The sequence below is a fragment of the Chrysochloris asiatica genome, unplaced genomic scaffold, assembly GCF_000296735.1.
Source record: "Chrysochloris asiatica unplaced genomic scaffold, ChrAsi1.0 scaffold00061, whole genome shotgun sequence".
Lineage (NCBI taxonomy): Eukaryota > Metazoa > Chordata > Mammalia > Afrosoricida > Chrysochloridae > Chrysochloris > Chrysochloris asiatica.
The window spans coordinates 6260043-6282103 of record NW_006408579.1 but is presented as its reverse complement, the minus strand read 5'-3'; positions in this window follow the sequence as shown (position 1 = coordinate 6282103).

The following is a 22061-nucleotide window of genomic DNA, read 5'->3' as shown; positions in this document are numbered from 1 at the left end:
ATGGACAACATTGCAAAGTATGAGTATTCCAGAACACTTAATTGTGCTCATGAGGATTCTGTACCTGGACCAAGAGGCAGTTGTTCGAACAGAGCATGGGAACACTGAATGTTTTAGACTTGGGAAAGGTATGCGACAAGGTTGTATTCTTTCACCATACTTACTCAACCTGTATGCTGACCAAATAATCTGAGAAGCTGGGTTCTATGAAGAAAAACATGGCATCAGGATTGGAGGAAGGTTCATTAACAACCTGTGATATGCAGATGATGCAGCCTTGCTGAAAGTGAAGAGGACTTAAAACATTTACTGATGAAGATCAAACAATACAGCCTTTGGTATGGATTACATCTCAATGTAAAGAAAACAAAAATCCTCACCACTGGACTAATAAACAACATTCTTATCAACAGAGGAAAATTGAAGTTGTCAAGGACTTCATTCTTCTTGATCAACTAACACTCATGGAAGCAGCAGTCAAGAAATCAAATGACATATTGCACTAGGCAAATCTGCTGCACAAGACCTTTTTAAAGTGTTGAAGAGCAAAGATGTCAGCTTGAGGACTAAGGTGTGCCTGACCCAAACCATGGTATTTTCAATAACCTCATATACATGTGAAAGCTAGACAGTGAATAAGGAAGACTGTAGAAGAATTGATGCTTTTGAGTTATGGTGTTGGAGGAGAATATTGCAAGTGCCATGGGCTGCCAAAGAATCAATAGATCTGTTTTGAAAGAAGTGCAGCCAGAGTGCTCCTTGGAGGCCAAGATGGCCAACCTTTGTCTCTCATACTTTCAACATATTGTCAAGAGGGAGCAGTCGCTGGAGAAAGATATCATGTTTGGTAAGGTGGAGGGCCAAAGGAAAAGAGGGAGACCCCCTCAACAAGATGGATTGACAAAGTGGCAGCATTGATGGATTTAAGCTTGGCAACAGTAGTGAGGTTGGCCCAGCATTGGGCAGTGTTTCATTCTGCTGTGCATATGGTCATTATGAGTCGATACAGACTCGATGGCACCTAACAACAACAACAACAACAACAAATTAGTCAAAACCAATGCAACAATAATAAGCCCCTCAAAAGAAAGACCTGGCAATCTGTTTCTGAAAAGTCACAGCCTTGAAAACCCCATGGAGTCCAGTTCTACTCTGCATATGCTGAGTTACCATAAAAAGGAATAAGCTCAAAAGCAGTTGTTTTGATTTCAGGCTTTGATATTTATTTGAAAAATCTTACATATCTGCCTATTTAAAATTAGTCAAGTCATATAAATGCATTTTCTTTTATCACTGTCTTGGAATCCATTTTTCCTTTTTTTATTTTCATCAGTCTTGTCTTCTCTAATCAATTCATCTGCAACATTTGACGTTTAAAATGTAGCTCTTCACAAGTCTCCCATGTTGGTATTTATTTAGGACAATTCTAGCCAAGTATTGTCATAATTGTTTTTATTTTTAAATCTTTGCTATTTCATAGAGGACAATTAAGAATTGAAGGTCAACGTGATAGCAAGATCTGAGGGCAGTTTTTAAACTTTTTGAAGAATGTCACAAGGAAATCCAATGGTTCAGAGGTATATTCAAGATATTAATTCTATTGCCTCCAATTTACTGATTGAAGATTTTTTTTTATCATTCTAATCAATAAGTGACATGTTGTTTTTGAGTGCCATTGAGTTGGTACTAATTCATAGCATCCTGTTTGTTTAGAGTACAGGGTTTCCAGGAGCGGCTTGTGGGTTTGAACTGCTGACTTTGTGACTAGCAGTCCAGAGCTTATTTTACAGAGTCATAGCAGGACTCCAAGGAGCTCTGGTAGCGTAGTTGTTATGAATCAGGTTGCAAACCGCAACGTCAACAGTTCAAAACTACCAGGTGTTCCATGGGAGAAAGATGAGGCTTTCTGCTCCCATAAAGATGTACAACCTCGCCTCAGAAACCCTGTACAGGGTCACTATGAGTCAGAACCGACTCCACAGCATATAACAACAACAACAGCAGGACTCCATACATGCTCTAAAGGGGTTGAGGAATGAGTACATTTAAAACATTTTCTTAGACACTATGGAGTATTAAAAATTGATATGGCCTAATCTTTTTCTCAAGGAGCTCTGGTAGCGTAATGGTTACGAATAGGGCTGCTAATCTCACAGTCAGCAGTTCGAAACTACTAGCTGTTCTGCGGAAGAAAGATGAGGCTTTCTGCTCCCATAAAGATTTACAGTCTTGGAAACCCTATACAGGGTCGCTATGAGTCGGAACCAACTCCACGGCACATAACCACCATCACCACCAATGTTGTTCTCAAAAAAATAAAATAATTCTAATGGCATATTTAAATAATGTTACAAATCAAGATACAATTAAGATTTAGCAAACTGGTGAAAAAACAGAATATTGCAAAACTTTTGAAGGTGCAAATATCCACTTGATTTGAAATAGTCATTTCATTTTTATAGAACTGAAAAAATTGAGCCTTAAGGACAAGTTATAGTGGTTTATTAAAAATTAAATTCAGTAGCTCACAGAAGTTCATAATAGGGCTAGAGAAAGTAGTTGAAGGTTGCCTGGAAAAATGACCCAAACCCCATCCCATATCATACATGAGGGAAGATGGCTGTTGAGAAAGAAAGAGAACAGGGACAAGAGCAGAACTGTTACAACCTGGTTCTTGAAGCTTTTAGGTCAACAGTGACCACAGGGCATTTGATCACCCAAGTGTAGGTCCTAAACTTATGCCCCAACTTCAGAAGAAGCTGGGAAAGCCAACTTACACTATATCTTGATCCAGCAGTAGACAGTAACTTGTCCCTTATTAAGACACAGAAAATGTATTTGGGAGAGGGTGGAAATCTAGAAACAAAGAGATGGATGGACAGATACTGGGAAATCACTGGGAATGATGAACATCTGCTGTCAGCATCTTCTTATAGTCAGCATCTATTTCATGATACTTGAAAAGATATCACAGGAAGAATGTATCCTTGGTCTTGAACTCCTGGCATTTTGTAGTTAATACACCAAACTAAACCAAACCAGTTGCTGTAGAGACAGTTATGACTCATGGTCCCCATTGCTCAAAGTAAAACAGTGGACTGTAACAATACTTCAGTCCAATCTCCTTAATGAGAAACTAAGACCAAAAGAAATCAAGAAATATGTTCAAGACTCCACAATTGACTCATAGTAGAGCCAGAATTAATACCCTAGTCTTCTAAACCCTGGTATAGTGCTTTTGTCTCTGAATCACATGAAATGATAAGAGAGCTTCCTGCCCACTTTTTTCTTTGTGAGGGATCTTGGTCTATGATATATTCTACTTCCTGGAGGAAGAAACTTTCCTTATCTACTAGCAAGTAGAGTTCTAACACAAATCAGAACAGAACTACAGCCTCTCCCTGTAACAAACCCTTGACATATCTTCTTTAACCAGCCCCAGATTAAGCTCCTTTCCCATGATTCTCCCCATGCTTTACATTGTGCTGACTACCACATGTTTCCATTCTCTTTGAAAAATCTGAGGGCTCCTTTCTGGAATATAGTTCAGTGGAAAGGCGTTCTTAAAGAAAGGCTTTACAGCATATGAAGCTATACTCTTCATTTTTCCTTTCTGAGACTCATTTTGTGATCTGTACTATTTCATTTAGAAATAATGAAACAAAAATGTATTAGCAAGGTGTATACAATTTTTTAATGAGTGAATGAATGAATGGTGAGTTTATTTTCCACAAAAAAATTCCAAGATCCTCATACTTAATCATATTCTTTCTTTTCTCCCTCTTTATCTCATTTCCAATATGTGTTCCTCACCTTCCTCCTTTTCTCTCTTTCTTTACACAAACACATACATATATAATGGTGGAGGTGGTGGTGGTAGTTTTCACTGGAGTTGGTTCTGACTCATAGTGACCCTGCATAGTGTTTCTGGGGCTGTAAATCTTTACCATAGCAGAAGACCTCATCTTTCTCCCTGGGAACGGCTGGTAGTTTCGAAATGATGACCGTGTGGTTAGCAGCCCAACTTGTAACCACTATGCTACCAGAGCTCCTTACATATATAATAGACAGGCATATATCATACAAATGTATGTTTATCCAGCAAAAGGTACTACTTCTTTCCATCAAAGATATAAATACTTCTTTAGGGGAACCTAAAACTTTTCAATCCTTTAGCATTAAGTTACATCTTTCTGGTCCTTTTGCCTTTCAGCCTCTGGCCCTTGCTTTCAGTATCGATGACAGAATTAATCTACTGATTCTTAGCATTTCTTTGGCTCAGTAATCTTCCAAATTACCAAGTCCTAAGTACCTTAGTGAATTGGGTACCCATTCATGGCTTACTGAGAATTAGTCTCTGTACATTGATACAACACTGTACATTTATACAACACTATATATTATACCTTTCTTCAATACCAGGTATTAATCTTCCTGTGGCTCCTAACCAAATAATCTAGGTTTTGGATTATGTTTCCCAAATGTATTGGCTTGATTTATAAAAATTTAATTGTGCTATTTTAAGCCTATATCCCTAAATATTTTATGCCATTTCTGCTTTTCTCAAACTTCAACGTTCATGCTTAATGCCATCCAAATGTCTGTGTAATCAATGTTATTTAATGCTTTTCCAAATTTCTGATATTTTCAGTTGTACCCATCACCTGTTACTGAAATCACTGCCTAAGTAAATATATGCATAGAATATACTTTGTTAGAGTAATTTCATTCTCTAGTATACTCTCACAAGGAGTTCTGGTAGCATAGTGGTTAGGAGTCAGGCTGCTAACCTTAATGTCAGCAGGTCGTAACTACTAGTGCTTCCACTGGAGAAAGATGAGGCTTTTTGCTCTTGTGAAGGTTTACAGGCTCAGAAACACTCTACAGGATCGCTGTGAGTCAGAACTGACTCCACAGCACACCACCACCACCATATAGTTTCACGGAGTCCTGGTGTGACGCTGTGGGCTAATGCACTGGATTGCTAGGTTGGTTTGAACTGCAAGCTAGGAAGTTCAAGCTCACCAGCTGCTTCTCATAAACCGTACACCAGGACGCTATGAGTCGGAACTGACTCAATGAAACTTAATAACAACTACTACAATCTAGTCTCGTGTTTTATCCTGTATTAAATGTTTTGTTATCAAACTGTAATTTTTGATCTTATAATATATATCTATAATAGCAACAACAATTAATGAAGGAAATTAGCTTATGAGTCCTAACTTCAAGTCTTGTGTTGTTTCTACAGTTACATAGTAAGTGCTACTAGCAGCATAGTGGTTACGAATCGGGCTGCGAACCGCAAAGTCAGCAGTTCGAAACTACCAGCTGTTCCGCGGGAGAAAGATGAGGCTTTCTGCTCCCGTAAAGATTTACAGCCTCGGAAACCCTGTACAGGGTCACTATGGGTCGGAACCAACTCTACAGCACTTAACAACAACAACATATAAATTGTGGTTTTTTAATATGTCAAAAATTCAGAAGATCAAAAATATAAAACAGGATAAACTACGAGACTAAATTGTTATTTTTGCTGTTGTATAGGGTTTTCCAAGGAGCAGCTGGTGAGTTTGAACCACTGACCTTGTGATTCAAACTGACCTTGCAGTCCAGTGCTTTTCCTTCAGTACCATGCCAGGACTCCTGAGGAATTGCAGATACTTTTCTTTACCTGTCTTTTGGCCTTGTTGTTGTTGTTGTTAAGTGCCGTCGAGTTGTTTCTGACCCATAGCGACCCTGTATAGCGTTTCCGAGGCTGTAAATCTTTATTTTCCACAAATTCCAAATGAAGCTTAAAACTAGGGGTTTTTGCACTTTCCCTTCAGCCTTTTAAAAGTCTATCTGCACCTGTTATGAAACTTGATCAAACTTATGTTTTAAAACTTAAAATATATATATATTGTTTAAAATGTTCAGAGAGAAAACATGTCAGATGCTTTGGAACAGAGTTGTGGAAGACTTTCATCAGATACAGTCTGTATACATTTAGAGATGGGTTCTAGTTGTCAACGGCTGTGCAGAAGTAAAAAAAAAGAAAAATGTGTTTTCATTTAAAGTAACAACTACCTACCATTTCTTTGAGAGTACAGTTCTTCCTTGAGCAACACACGTTTGAACTGCAAATGTCCAATTAAATCCGGATTAAGACATAAATAAATAAAAACAATGTCATGTGGCGCTAATCATCTCTGTATGAACAATTCACCTCTTCAGTAAATTGTGTATCACAATAAAAAGTGATCTCTCTTGGCTCTCGCGTGTTTTCATTGTGTTTAGTACAATATCATCAGCCTTGAATAACACCACGGGACCCATACAAAGTGCAACTCTTGATGCCGGAAGTGCTTCCAAGAAGCAGAGGAAAGTCATGACATTACAAGAAAAAGTTGAACTGCTTAAAGTGTATTATATATTGAGGTCTGCTGCTATGGTTGCCCATTGTTTCAAGCTTAATGAATCCCATTTAAGGCCCATAGATTAAAAAGAAAAGGAAATTTATGAAGCCGTCACTGCAATTCCACCAGCAAGTGCCTTGCACTTTTTGCAAAACACCTTTTCATCTTGTATTGAAAATGCAAGTTTTATGTGAGTGCAATGTGTAAAACATATTTAAATATGTGTTAATTGATTGTTTATGTTATTTTCAAGGGTCTGGTCAACAGTAGGCTGTTGGTAGTTAAGTTTTGGGGCCATCAAAGTTATACAGAAATTTTCATCTGCTAGAGGAGCTGGCTGCAGGATAATGCGCTGGACTGCAAAGTCAGTTTGAACTGCAAGGTCGGTGGTTCAAACTCACCAGCCACTCCTTGAAAACCCTATACAGGATTGCTGTGAGTCGCAATTGACTCCATGATGCTTAACAAGAGCAGAGGGGTTGGTGTCCCTAACTCCCACATTATTCAAAGGTCAATTGTACTTGTGATACTCAAATACATAAAGGACACAGTGAATCCATCACCTCTCACAGGTTTGCTATGGAAAGTTTGGTGCTACAGCTAGGTAAAATCCATCACTTAGGATCATAGATTCAGAATTACCTCTGACTTCTACTTTTTGCTTTCTCCAAACAATCAGTAGCCACGTTGCTACCAACAGCTCCACACTACTTATTCCCTTCCAGGTCCTCTGTCAAATGCAGGTCTCGGAAACTATCAATGCAATTATTTTAACTCTCTAACCACTTTTCATTCTACTTCCAAGATATTCTGATTTTTAACTCAACCTATATAGAACTCTCTAAGGAGCTCTGGTAGTGTAGTGTTATGATTTGGGCTGCTAACCACAAGGTCAGCAATTTGAAACTACGTGTGGTTCCATGGGAGAAAGATAAGGCTTTCTGCTCCATAGAGATTTACAGCCTCAGTAACCCTGTGCAGGGTCGCTGAGTCGGAACCAACTCCAAAGCACACCACCACCACCACCAGCATATAGAAATCTCTGATAAATTTTCTGAATGAAAACTTTGACTATATTATTTTTAAACACATTATATGGCTTCCTATACTTACCAAATGTGTTTCAGATCTCATGGTCCTTTTTTACTAAGTATTCTAATATCTGATCTCAATTTACTTCCTTGAATTGTCTTTTCTATCTGTGGTTTTTGTCATTTATATTTTAACTGAAAAAGTAAATTAATTATAAGGTATGTTCCGTCTGGATATCTTCTTTTCAAAACCCCAAGCAAGTTAAATTTCATCAACCATTTCATTAGTGAAAAAAGCAGTTCTCTTTGTTTATTTAATAAAATAGAATATAAACAACCCCCAGCTTATGAATGAGATACTTTCATAATTATGCCTTTAAGTTGACTTTGTAGTTAAGTCAGAACAGGTGCACACAGTTCTTATTTAGCCTTACTTTAGTGCAAGGAAGGAACATTGGTGGCACTGCAGGGTAAGCATTGGGCTGCTAACCACAAGATCAGGAGTTCAAATTCACCAGCAGCTCCCTGAGAGAAAGATGATGTTTTCTGCTCTTGTAAAGATTTGCAGCTTTGGAAATCCTATACAGGGTCACTGTGAGGCGGAACTGATTAAATGTCTGTGTTTTTATTTATTTTAGATTTTATTTATTTAAGTTTTTATTGTGAATTAAGTGATTAGTTTACATGGGGGAACATCAGTTTTACACTCATCGTTTCATTGTAATGATTACAATCTCCTCTGTGCATCATCATTCAACAGTATTTGCTTCTAGTCCTTCTGTTTTTTGTTTTTGTTTTGGGAGTCCTGGTGTGGCGCTGTGGGTTAATGCGCCAGACTGCAAAGCCATTTGAACTGCAAGATCGGTGGTTCAAGCTCACCAGCCGCTCCTTGGAAACCCTATATAGGGTCGCTATGGGTTGGGATCGACTCGATGGCATTTAACAACAACATACACAAAAACACTCAGGAATATATAATCATTTAAACAATCATAGGATACATTCTGCAAGCCTGTCCCAGGGCCACCAGCACCTGGCTGCCAACAAACAACCTTTCTCTTTCCATGAGTCTAGAGTGCTCAAATGGTCTATCTCTCCATGATCTCACGTCTGCCTCCATCTCTGGTGTCTCTACTTCTCTGGATAGGTCCCCACATTCTGCTCATGCTCTACTCCTTTGATGGTCCTAGGGATCTCTGTTTCTGGACTGTAAGATTAACTACTTCCCTCTTTTATTTACAAAAATTAAACATTTACAGTTGTGACAGTCGCAATTAGTCATGATAACAATTACTCACTGTTGTATCATATGGATCTTATCCCCATCTCCTTTCACCAGACCCATCTAAACAAGATGAAAACTATTCAGTGGGAAGTCTACCTCCCCCCCCCCACTCTCCAACTAAACTTGTTTGTTTATTTTTGATAAGTGCAAGAGTAGGATCAAAGTCTTTTCAATGACTTAAAAAGCTGCAATACAGCAAGTGAAGGTGATTGTGTTAGAGAATTTTTGAGAGTAGAGGTTGGTTCAATCCTTTCAAACCTCTGTTCTATCCACTAGAAAAACAAACAAACAAAACCTCACTGCCATTGAATTGATTAAGAGTCATAGCTACCCTATATAGGGTTTCTAAGACTGTAGATACTGTATAGGTTTCTGGGACCATAGATTTTTACAGGAGCAGATAGCGTCATCTTTCTCCAGAATTCTTTCAATGTGAAGGCAAATTTGCAAATTATTAAAAGGCAAGTAGACACTGTCTGATTTATGGATTTCCTAATTCCAGGGACTGCCAGCAAGTATTCTTCTTGTTTATTTAATACTTGTATATATGTTTCAGTACTATGCTAACTCGTGATTGATATTGTACAAGTTCAGTTGGAATCACAAGTTATCAGCTTAGCTATCAAAGTGTATCTTTCCTTTTGAAACATGTACAACATAATACCTATCCTGCCCAACTCAGTAAAAGTCACTTGAGTTTCTTTAGTTTTCAAATAAATAGACATCCACATCCATCAGGTGGAATAACAGGATTAAATACATATCAGAAAAAAACAAACAACTCCATTAGTCAGAAGAATAGAATCATCAATCAGTTTCTGAGGTCAAGCATTTGACAGATGCCAATAAACTCTTTCCAATATCACCTTTCAGAAATAAAGTCATTAAAGAAGTTAACCAAGGTATAGTCAAGGTGAGGACCATATTAACTGGGGGAAAAGACCCTAGTTGATTCTACTGAAGGTTTCAAGATGAATTCAAAATCAGAAAGTACTTTGTGACATTAATAGCTGGTCCTATAGGCAAATTTAGTATGCTTGAGGAAAATATTTAACATTTTCACACAAAATGAGACTTAAAGGTCAAAGATACTAGAGCATAAAACAGTATATATATTTACTGTCACTATGAATCTAGTCTAGGAGCTCTGGTAGTGTAGTGGTTACGAATCAGGCTGCTAATCTCAGGGTCAGCAGTTCGAAACTACCAGCTGTTCCATCAGAGAAAGATGAGGCTTTCTGCTCCCATAAAGATTTATAGCCTAGGAAACCCTGTACGGTGTCACTGTGAGTCAGAATCGACTCCATGGCACATAACCACCAACAATCATAAATCTAGTCAGAATTTCCCTTGTCTTTTTAATGTAAACCAAAACATAGCCACATAAATCTGGGTCATTTTCTTTTTTGCAGCATATTTGATGCGCTTTTGAAGTATCCTTTCCAGAAAAATCTTACAGAAGAAAATTGAGTTTTATCTAACTATCCCTGGTGCCTTTGTATGGGTAATCTCCAGACTGATGAACAAAAGAAATATGATTTTTTTATTTGCTTTATTTGAATTCATACATTTACTAACTGCATGAGCAAGATGAGCTGTGATATCTCTGACAACCCAGATGTCTCTCTGCTTTTCCTTCTACCTCAGCAAGTATTCACTACTCTTGCCAAGAAACGTTCTTCACTTGACTGTCAGAAATGAAGCTAAGGACACCGAGTTTAAGTGTTCAACATTCTTGTGCTGTCTACGACTATGATGATATATCCTTAATTCAAATGATTGGATGTCAAATATCTGCAACTAGACCCAAGAGGACCAAGAACTTCACTAGAAGCCCTTCAAACAACAAAAAAAGCCATATGAAACCCATGTTGTTTTTGTTCGGTGTCACTCAGTCAATTCTTTCTCACACAGAATAGAAATCCCCTATAGGGTTTCCAGGAGTCCTGGTATGGTGCTGTGGGTTAATCTGCTGGATGGCAAAGTTGCTTTGAACTGCAAGGTCAGCAGTTCAAGCTCACCAGCTCCTCTTCATAAACCCTATACAGGGTCGCTATGGGTCAGAACTGACTCAATGGCACTTCACAACAACAAAGGGTTTCCTGGAGTCCTGGTGTGGTGCCTTAGGATAAGTACTCAACCTCAAGGTCAGTTTGAACCATAAAGTCTGCAATTCAAACTCACCAGCCACTGCTCAGAAATCCTAAAGAAGGTCACTATGAGTCAGAACCAACTTGACCACACCATCACCACCAACAACATAGAGTTTTCTAGGCTGTAACCTTATCAGATACCTCTTTGATATCTCAAGCAAGTAAAGTTTTGCTAAAGGTAATACAGAAACAGCTACAATCAAACATTGACAGAGAACTTCCAGAGGTTCAAGCTGGATTCAGAAGAGGTTGTGGAACGAGAGATATCATTGCGGATGTCCGATGGATCTTGGCTGAAAGCAGAGAATACCAGAAGGATGTTTACCTATGCTTTATTGACTACGCAAAGGTTTTCGATTGTGTGGATCATGACAAGCTATGGACAACATTGAGAAGTATGAGTATTCCAGAACACTTAGTTGTACTTCTGAGAAATTTGTACCTGGACCAAGAGGCAGTTGTTCGAACATAGCATGGGAACACTGAATGTTTTAAAATTGGGAGGGGTGTGTGACAGGGTTGTATTCTTTCATTATACTTGTTTAATTTGTATGCTGAGCAAATAATACGAGAAGCTGGGTTCTATGAAGAAAAACGTGGCATCAGGATTGGTGGAAGACTCATTAACAACCTGTGATATGCTGATGATACAACCTTGCTTGCTGAAAGTGAAGAGGACTTGAAATATATACTTATGAAGATCACAGAGCACAGCCTTTGATATGGATTACATCTCAATGTTAAGAAGACAAAAATCCTCACCACTGGACCAATAAACAGCATTCTTACCAATGGAGAAGATATTGAAATTGTCAAGGATTTCGTTCTTCTTGGATCAACTGTCAACACTCACGGAAGCAGCGGTCAAGAGATCAGACAACGTATTGCATTGGGCAAATCTGCTGCACAGGAACTTTTTAAAGTACTGACGAGCAGAGATGTCAGCTTGAGGACTAAGGTGCGCCTGACCCAAGCCGTGGTATTTTCAATAACCTCATATGGATATGAAAGCTGGACAGTGAATAAGGAAGATCGTAGAAGAATTGATGCCTTTGAGTTGTGGTGTTGGAGGAGAATACTGAAAGTGCCATGGACTGCCAAAATAACCAATAGATCTGTTTTGGAAGAAGTACAACCAGAGTGTTCCTTGGAGGCCAAGATGGCTAAGCTTCATCTCTCATACTTTGAACACATTGTCCAGAGAGAACAGTCGCTGGAGAAGGATGTCATGCTGGGTAAGGTGGAGGGTTAGAGAAAAAGAGGAAGACCCCCTACGAGATGGATCAGCCAGGTGGCATCATTGATGGTGTCAAGTGTGACAGCGGTAGTGAGGTTGACCCAGGATCAGACATTGTTTCATTCTGCTGTGCATGGGGTCGCTATGAGTCGGTTCTGACTCGATGGCACCTGACAACAACAACAACAACAACCTTATCAGAGGAGTCCTAGTGTGGCATGGTGGGTTAATGTGCCAGACTTAAAAGCCGTTTAAACTGCAAGGTCAATAGTTCAAGCTTACCAGCTGCTCCTTGGAAACCCTATACAGGGTCACTATGGGTCAGAATCGACTCAACGACACTTAATAACAACAATCTTTATCAGAACAGATTGCCAGGTCTGTTCTCCCATAAAGCCACTGGGTTTGAATTATCAACATTTTAATTAGCAGTAGAACACATCACGGTTCCTTTCAAAATCCATGCTCAATATAAATCTTTCACAAAATTGAAAGTGATCAAACTTAATCTGAGTTCTTCATCTCTATGGTCATTATGTCCTTGAGGATACTTGCCCACCTCCCAGTATATATATTCCATAGAGTCAGCACTCAGCTCATATATAAACAACAGAAATAGTACACAACTTTCCTGAGACACTTCACACTCCCCACAGAAAATGGTTCACCCTCAAGAACTACCGACAAATAATAAAGGAATTTTATGCCACTAAGATCCTCCCCACAAACTGTTAAATTAGTGGCTTGTACCTTCTCCTGTGGAAAACTAAAAATCAAAGCAGTTACTAATGAGCCAATTCTGACTAATGGCAACTGTTAAGTGTTGCAGAATAGAACTGTGTTTACAGCTTTCAAGGCTGGGACTTTTTAGGAGCAGATCACCAGACATTTCCTCAGAGACACATCTTAGTAGGTTTGAACTATAAATTTTGTAGTCAGTAGTTAATCACTTAAATCTGCACCACCCACCAACTACTTTCTTCAGCAAATGAGACCCATTTTCAACTCCAGTGGGATTTCCACTGGCCATAGCTTCAGACCTTAGTGTAAATTTTAGAAAACTGAGCTTTTGTACCACTGTTAGTGCTACCTTAATGGAGTCGGTACAGATTCCTAAGAGCAATGTATTACTGTCTGTCTAAAAAGCACAGAGCACTGAGAATAAAGAACAACCATCGTTGAATGAGCATGCAGCCACAAACAAATTACCAGAGACATGTACCTTCCTGAGAGGCAGAGAATTATGGAGGTGATATTGCATGATGAGATATCTAAATACAACCTTGGAGGTTCATATGTGGATGGAAACCAATTAAGCAAAGTACTTAGGAAAATTGGTTTCTACCGTCTGGATGAGAATTTATCATGAGGCATGATTTTTTAAGTGAAAAGCCTTACATGTAAACTTGGACTAAGTGGTTTGTCCAAGGTGACACAACAAGGCAAGGGATAGAGATAAAAATAGAATGCTTGGAACCAGGCTTCTGATTTAATCACTAGACACTGCAAGTTTATCTGAAGAGGTCCTAATGCAAAGTAAGACCTTAACAGTGAGAGGTCAGCCTAAGAATTGCAGCAGCCACTTGGGCAACAATAGAAATGAAATTAATTGCTTTCTTAAAGATGATAAAATTTTATCAAGAAGGACAAAGCAAATGAAAAAAAAAAAAAATGTAATTGCATGTACCGTGTAAGAAAAATCATTTTCTACACTTAAAGATGCCTCTTGGGAAATGTGGTGACTCTGTAAAGATAAGTACTTGACTGTGAACTGCAAAGTCAGTGGTTTGAGCCCACCAGTCACTCCATGGGAGAAAGATGAGGCTTTCTGCTTCTGCAAAGATTTGCAGCCTTAGAAACCCCATACAGGGTTGTTATTAGTCATAACCAACTCGATGGCACTTAACAACAAATATGTCTTTGGCTAATAATTTTTGTTATTGTTGGGTGTCATCAAATTGGTTCTGAGTCACACTGACCCCATGCAACATAGAATGAAACACTGCCTAGTGCCATCCCTTCCTCACCATCTTTACTAAATGTGAGCCCATTTTTGTAGCTACTGTGTCAACTCATTTCATTGAAGGCTTTCCTCTTTTTCTTTTAGCTGAGTGTGTACTTTGTGAAGCATGGAACTATTTCCAGAATACTTGAAACAATGTACAAAGATAAATACTAGGGTTCCAGTTCATGCATTAGTGTAGTGGTTACGAATCGGGCTGTGAGCTTTACAGTCAGCAGTTGGAAACTACCAGCCTCTCCGCGGGAGAAAGATGAGGCTTTCTGCTCTTGTAAAGATTTACATCCTCGAAAACCCTGTACAGGGTCGCTATGGGTCAGGACCGACTCGTCGGCACTTAACAAAAACAACAATTCCAAATAAAGCATATTTAAACATGTCTCTGTGATCAGTGGATGGCTGCAAACAATATCTTTTGTAATACAATAGTCTCTTTATTGAGTCTTTTTTTTAAAAAAAAGGGTTCAATTAAAAGAGTTTCTTCTGAGGGGAAAGGCAGAAACGTTAGCTCAGAAGGTAATGACATTTGGCCTGCTTTAATCCGGACATTCTGGCTGAAATTTAAGAGGAGATTTCATTATGTATTAGTCTTTTCTTTTCTTTTTTTAACTCAGGATTTGGCATGATTTGTTTTTACTCATTCAACATTTTACAAACCATCTGCTAAATTATCAAGTGCTGTGAAGGGGATATAAGAATGGATGAGGAACTCAGGTCTAGTTGCTAACAGATGTATAAAGAATACTTCTGGGTAAGTGCTCTAAAAGAGATGATGATAAAGGTCTATAGAAACAATGGTAGTTACTATCAGTAGGGTGAGAGTGAGAGAAGGACAGAGAGAACTTCTGCTAGATTACGGTTGTTGTTGTTAAGTGTCTTCAAGTCGATTAAAATTGGGCAATGAAAGATAATAACTTTCAACATAGATATAGAAGAATGATGTGGAAGAGAATTCTAGGCACATACAAACATACACACACACACACACACACACACACACCACCCAGAAACCTGAGCAAAACTTCATCAAGTGCTTTAATTACTTAGAGGATTCTTCCTTGTTTAACATGTATTTTTTACATCAATCCAAGCTTCAATCCTTGTTAGCTGTTTAAATTTCTTAATCTTGACAAACCTCAGTTCCTTGGGTGGTGATATTAAAATCTTTTTAGAGCGTGATTGTGAAAATTAAATGGGGTATTTTATGTAAGGAATTTGATGTGATCTTGGGACACTGGGAGTTCTGTGTCCAGTTATTATAATTAGCTTCTCAATGGGTACAGATAATGTACCCTTCCTTATTCCATGCCTGGATTATAGTTATGGGAGGCCATTCCCAGTACAACTCATTAAGAAGAACTCAAAGACATGCTTGTTCAAAAATACAAGGGGACTTCAAAAAGTTTATGTATGACCCATAATTGTCATTTAACGAGCTATGACATAGTTTGAAAAATAATTAAGCTTGAATAGCCCATTGAAAAGTAACACACAGATGTCCATGCTCTTTTGAGAAATAACAGGAAGAAAAAACATGCTTTCTTACTACATCAATTCTTTATAACAAGAAGCCTAAAGAAAATGTGGAACGCATTTTCTTTTTACCAAACAGTCTCTTCTGTGTTACTTTATCCTCGTAAGAAAGTTTAATTTTAAACATACTGAATGATGCTATTTCTGCATGGTCTTATTACATCTAAATAATTCTGGAAGTTTCATAGTCCTATTGGAAGTGGTAGAGGGCAACTTTTCATTTTCCTTTGGTCAATAGCAGGAGCAAGTCTCCACATCTTCCACAAAGTGGCAGAGATGAAATCTTTCCAATATATACATTGTAAGTGATATCTAACAAACAACAATAAACTCTAGTCCACTATCTAAACAAACAATTTAATATCAGGGTCATTACACTTCTCCACATTAAAAAAATGACTGAAGTCCAACAGGAGTCTTGGTGTGGCATTATAGGATAAGCACTAGACAGCTAACCTCAAGGTAGGTGGTTCAAACCCACTAGCTGCTTGTTGTAAACCCTATGAAGAGTTTCTGAGTTGCAACTGACTCAGTGGCATTTAATAACAGCAACAAGGTCAAACAAAGAACTTGGCACATACAAACAAAAATACTTCTATTTGATTACATTTGAGGGCTCTAATGTCAGGCACAGAGTCCTGGTGTGGCACTATGGGTTAATGTGCCAGACTGCAAAACCATTTGAACTGCAAGGTGGCAGTTCTGGACAGGGTCGCTATGTGTCAGAACTGACTCAATGACACTTAACAACAACAACAATGTCATGCAGAATTGAGCTAGACACTATGCTGTGACTCCTACTATGTGATCTAGGCACATAACCTAATTATCTGTCGTTTACAGACGAGGAAACATCAGACTATTCCTCATTTATGATATAAGGATAATGCTGCAGAACTCAGACAGTTGGTGAAGAGAAATAATTCATTATTCATGAATCTTGTTCTTGTTAGGTGCCATCGAGTTGGTTTGGACCCATATGGCTCCTATGCACAATAGAACAAAACACCTCCTGATCCCGTGCCACCCTCACAACTGCTGTGATGTTTGAACCCATAGCTGCTGCTGTTGTGCCAGCCCATGTCATTGGGGGTCATCTGCTTTCTCACTGACCCTCCACTTTACCAAGCAGGATGTCCTTCTCCAGGGACTGGTCCCTCCTGAAAATATGTCTGGAGGATTAGAGATGTTTCAAAGGAGCATTCTGGATGTACTTCTTCCAACACTGATTTATTTGTTCTTGCAGTCTATAGTAATTTTAATATTTTACTCCAGCACACCATAACTCAAATGTATTGATTCTTCTATCATCTTCTTTATTCATTGTCCAACTATCATATGCATATGAGGCTATTGAAAATATCATGGCTTGGGTCAGACACACCTTAGTCCTCAAACTGACATCTTTGACACTTTAAAGAGGTCTTGTGAAGCAGATTTGCCTGATTTCAATATGTCGTTTGATTTCTTGACTGCTGCTTCCATGAGTGTTGATAGTGAATTCAAGCAAAATGGAAGTATTTTGACATTTTCAATCTCTTCTCCATTTATCATGACGTTATTTATTGGTCCAATTGCAACTATTTTTGTTTTCTTTACATTGAGGTGCAACCCATACTGAAGGATGTGGCTTTCAATCTTTATCAGTATTTAAAGTCCTCTTGGCTTTTAGCAGTCAAGGGTGTATCATCTGTATATCACAGGTTGTTAATGATTATTTACTATCAGTATTTTTTTATCATTCACAGTTATATTACATATCATTTACAAATTATAAAGCATGGTGTGCCGGTGATAGAATTTAAATTGAGATCTTTGGGCTCTGTGTCAACAGCCCTTAAGCTTTTCTACACTTGTTAAGTGTTGCCGGGTTGGTTCCAGCATAAAGCAACCCTGCATAGGGTTTCTGAGGCTATAATCTTTGTGAGAGCAAAAAAAATCTCATCTTTTTCCAGGGTGCAGCTGGTGGACTTGATTTGGTAGTTTTGTAGTTCAATGCTTATCCAGCAGAGCTAGCCCATTCCCTTTTTACACTAGTACTAATAATTTCTGGGAAGTAGTATCTTTGTGAAGGATCACTTAATACAACTTACTATATGAGGAAATGAATTAATGGTGATGGGCATTCCCCAAGATAATCTGTGACGAATGAAGCCTTCATAGACTTTGTGAAGAGCTCCTTATGGATGCTCTCTCTCACCAGGTGCAATGACAAATAATGCAAAAATGGTAGCATGTGGTGAAGCTGCATGGGTCACATGAAGTTCATTTCATTTGTGAAATGAACTAAAAAAAAGGCTGCATGTTCACCAGTCCCTTTGCCAATGGCAGCATGTGCACCTGTCACCACAAGGTCACCAAAGTGTCACCATAGTGTCAGTGCTCTGGAAAGTGAGACAGAAGGGGCTGGCTGGCTCAGAGCATGTCTGCACTGATCTGCACTGCAGTAATTTGTAGATGATGTCAATACAGTGCATGTGTCAAGGAAACACAGGAACACCATTAAATCGACCTCCACTTCATTGCCATTGCCATGCAGTCAATTCTGGCTCTTGGCAACCCTATAAGTTCAAGGTACAACTGTCCTCCACAGGTATTTTAAATGGCTGAGGTCTTTGTGAATTACATCTCCAAGCTTTTATTTAGTAGCCAAGTATGTTAACTATTTATCTCACACAGAGACTTCAAACCTACCTTTTGTTGATTAGATATTTATTGAGCAAGTATACTACTTGTGTACTGAACCTTATAAATTAAGCAAGCTTGCAAAATTTGAGACACAGCCTATTTACCCCATTTTCTTCTTACCTGCAGGACCACTTAATATCTATTTAATCCAAAGTTCTCCCTCATATTCTAGATAGAATTATCACCTGAGGCAGAAGATTAGTTTGCAATAGATCATTCTTACTAGAATACAGATATAAACTATTCATATACTTACTGAATGCCTTCTATGTGTTCCAGATTATGATCTATGTAAACGAAACAGAAGTCTAGGAAAAAAAACGATGCATTCTTTTAAGTTTGAAGTCTACTAGCTAGCCACAGACAATAATATAAGTGCATTTAGCATACCTTTGTAAGAGATTGACATTAAGGCGCTAGGGAAATCTTGAATGTGTCTTTGAGGCAGTTGGTTTGTAATTTTAAGTGTGGTCAAAAGAGGCTTTTCTGGGAAAAGATTGGAAGAAGATAAAAGAGCAAACAAAATGGCTGTGTGGGTGGAAGAATTTTCAAAGAGCAAACAAAGAATGTAAAGGCCTAAATGGGACGTATAACTGAAGAGTTTAAGAAGAGGCAACAATGTGGCTAGAACACAGTAAAGGAAGGGGAGTAGGGCATGAAGTGGAAAAGTAACAAGATCTCTACAGATCACCAAGGACCTTACGTTATTGTGGGCTGTCCAGTCAATTTTTGACTCTTAGCAACCCCATGTGACACGATAGAACTGTCCATTGGATTATTTTGGCTATAATATTTGCAGGAGCAAATCCCTGGGTCTTCTCCCTCAGAGGGGCTGGGCAGGTTCCAACCGCCAACCTTCAGGTTTGCAGCCAAGCATCTACCCATTGCTTCTTACCTCCTTGTAGGCCCATCACAAATATGTAGAATTTTACTTTAAATGAGATGGAAAGCCATGAGTGTGTTGTGAGTAGAGAACTTTAATGACATTTTAACAGGATCATTCTAACCCACTGCTTGCTTTTTATATAGCCAACATGCTAAGAATGTGTTCTGCATTTGAAATAATTAGGGGGAAAAAATCAAAAGAAGAATATTTCATGACATATGACATGAAATTCACTAGTAGTTCCAATTTTATTGGAACACAAGCATGCTCATATGTCTACAGCTCATGTGTCACACTACAGTGTTTGAGTTCAATAGTTAGTCACAACAGAGACTGTAGAACCCACTAAGAATAAAATATTTATTATCTGTCCTTTTTCCGACAATATTTGCTGATGGCTGGACTCAACCGTGAGGGGAAAAGTGTGGAAGCAGAGACTAACTAGTTAGGAGCCACTGCCACACTCAAACAAGCGGCAATGGTGATTTACACCAGGTGGCCAGTGTCAGAAGTAATGAGAAGCATTCAGGTGTGTTGGATCTATATTGTAGGTAAAGCAAAAAGATTGATACATCTAAAAGCTAAAACATTTGCTAAAAGGTTGCAAGAATGGTGCAAGAAAAATAGAGGGCTCACTCTGTCTCTAATTTGTAGTTCCCCGATCCTGATGTCTTCATATCACCAAACCACCCATTCAGGTGTTCCAATAGTTGTTTCATTGTTTGTTTTAAGTATGCTTTCAAATTGATTATTACCACAAGCCCTGACTATGTAAGTTCTCTTCCACCTCACTCTACTCTCTATTTGGGAGACAGCTCTTATGTTTGCTTACCATCTTCTTCCCAAATCAAGTTCATGTATTTTTTTTTTTTCTCTTTAACTTTCTGTTGTATTGTTTATATCCAAGAAAGTGGGAAAGAGAGACTAAAAGCCAGGCAGAACATATTTTCAAAGCAGTTGTAATGTACAGCAACAAAAAACTTCCAGAAATTCAGGCCAGATTCAGAAAAGGATGTGGAACAATGCTGTCAGATAGACTTGGCTGAAAGCAAAAAAATATCAGAAAGATGTTTAATTGTCTATGTATGCAAAGATATTCAACTGTGTGGATCATAATAAATTATGGATAATTTGTGCAGAATGGAAATTTCAGAACACTTAATTGTGCTTATGTGGTACCTACACACATACTAGGAGTCCTGGTGTGGTGCTGCAGGATACTGCATGGAATGCAAGGTCAGGTTGAATCACAAGGTCAACAGTTCAAACCTATACAGGGTCCCTGTAGGTCAGAACTGACTCGATGGCACTTAACAAAAATAACAACATGCACATACTAAAGACACGGGTGTGGCATTGTAGGTTAAACACTGGACTACAAAATACAAGGTCAGCAGCTCAAATTCACCAGCCATTCCTCGGAAACCATATACAGGTTTGTTATGAGTCAGAACCAACTTGAAGACACTTAACAACAATAACAGCAACAATACACAAACTAAGAGGCAGTCATGTAAAACTTGTAATTCTAAATCTTACTACATGGTTTAGAATCAGAAAAGATGTACGTTAGAGTTGTATCCTTTTGCCATACTTGTTTAATCTGTATGCTGAGAAAATAATCCCCAAATATGAACTATATGAAGAACAACGTGGCACCAGGACTGGAAGAAGGCCATTAACAGCCTGCAATATGCAGATGACACATCCTTCTTGCTGAAAGTGAAGAGGACTTGATGCACTTACTGAAGAAAACCAAAACACTCACAACTGGACCAATAAGCAATATCATGATAAACTGAGAAGAAACTAAAGTCGTCATAGATTTCATTTTACTTGCTCCACAATCAGTGCTCATAAAAGCAGCAGTTAAGAAATCAAACTTACTGCACTGGGTGACTCTGCTGCAATATATTACTTTACAATGATAAAAAGGAAAGATATCACTTTGAGAACTAAAATGTGCCTGATCCAAGCCATGGTATTTACAATTACCCCATATACATGTGAAAGGTGGACAATGAGTAAGGATGATCAAGAAGAACTAGTGCTTTTGAATTATGGTATTGGCAGAGAGTATTAAATATACTATAGGCTGCCAGAAGAACAAGCAAATCTATGTTGGAAGAAGTACAACCAGAATGTTCCTTAGAAGTGTGGATGGCGAGACTTCATATCACTTTGGACATGTTATCAGGAGGGACCAGTCCCTGGAGAAGGACATCATAAGGTAGAGGGTTAGTAAAAACGAGGAAGAGACTCAACAACATAGTGACTGCAATGATGGGCTCACACACAACAATTGTGAGACTGGCACAAGACCAGGCAGTGTTTACTTCTATTGCACATGGCTTAGAATCAGAGCTGACTCAAATGCACCTAACAACGTTTTCAAAGAAAATCCTTTAAACTGCCCCTCTGCTGTTGCTTAACACTGTGAAGCAGGGGTTCCTTAGAAAATGTTTGGCAGTGTGTGACTTTTATATTTTGTCTCTGCAAGAGACATCCCAGAAACAGCTGTCTAAAAAGGTAAGCAGCTCTTCCAACAAAACATCAAAAAATTGTATTTATAAATAACAATGTTTTAAAGACAATATTATGTTATTATTGCTATTAGGTATCATTGAGTGAAGTTTTGACTCAATGGCACTTAACAACAACAACAACAACAATTAGACAATAAGGGGCACTGGTAGTGCCTTTGAGTTAGTTCTGACTCATAATGACCCAGTATGAGATTTTGAACCACCAACCTTGTGGTTAGCAGTCCAGTGATCCTACAGTGCCACACCAGGACCCCTATTGTCTTATTGTTGTTAAGTGCCATCAA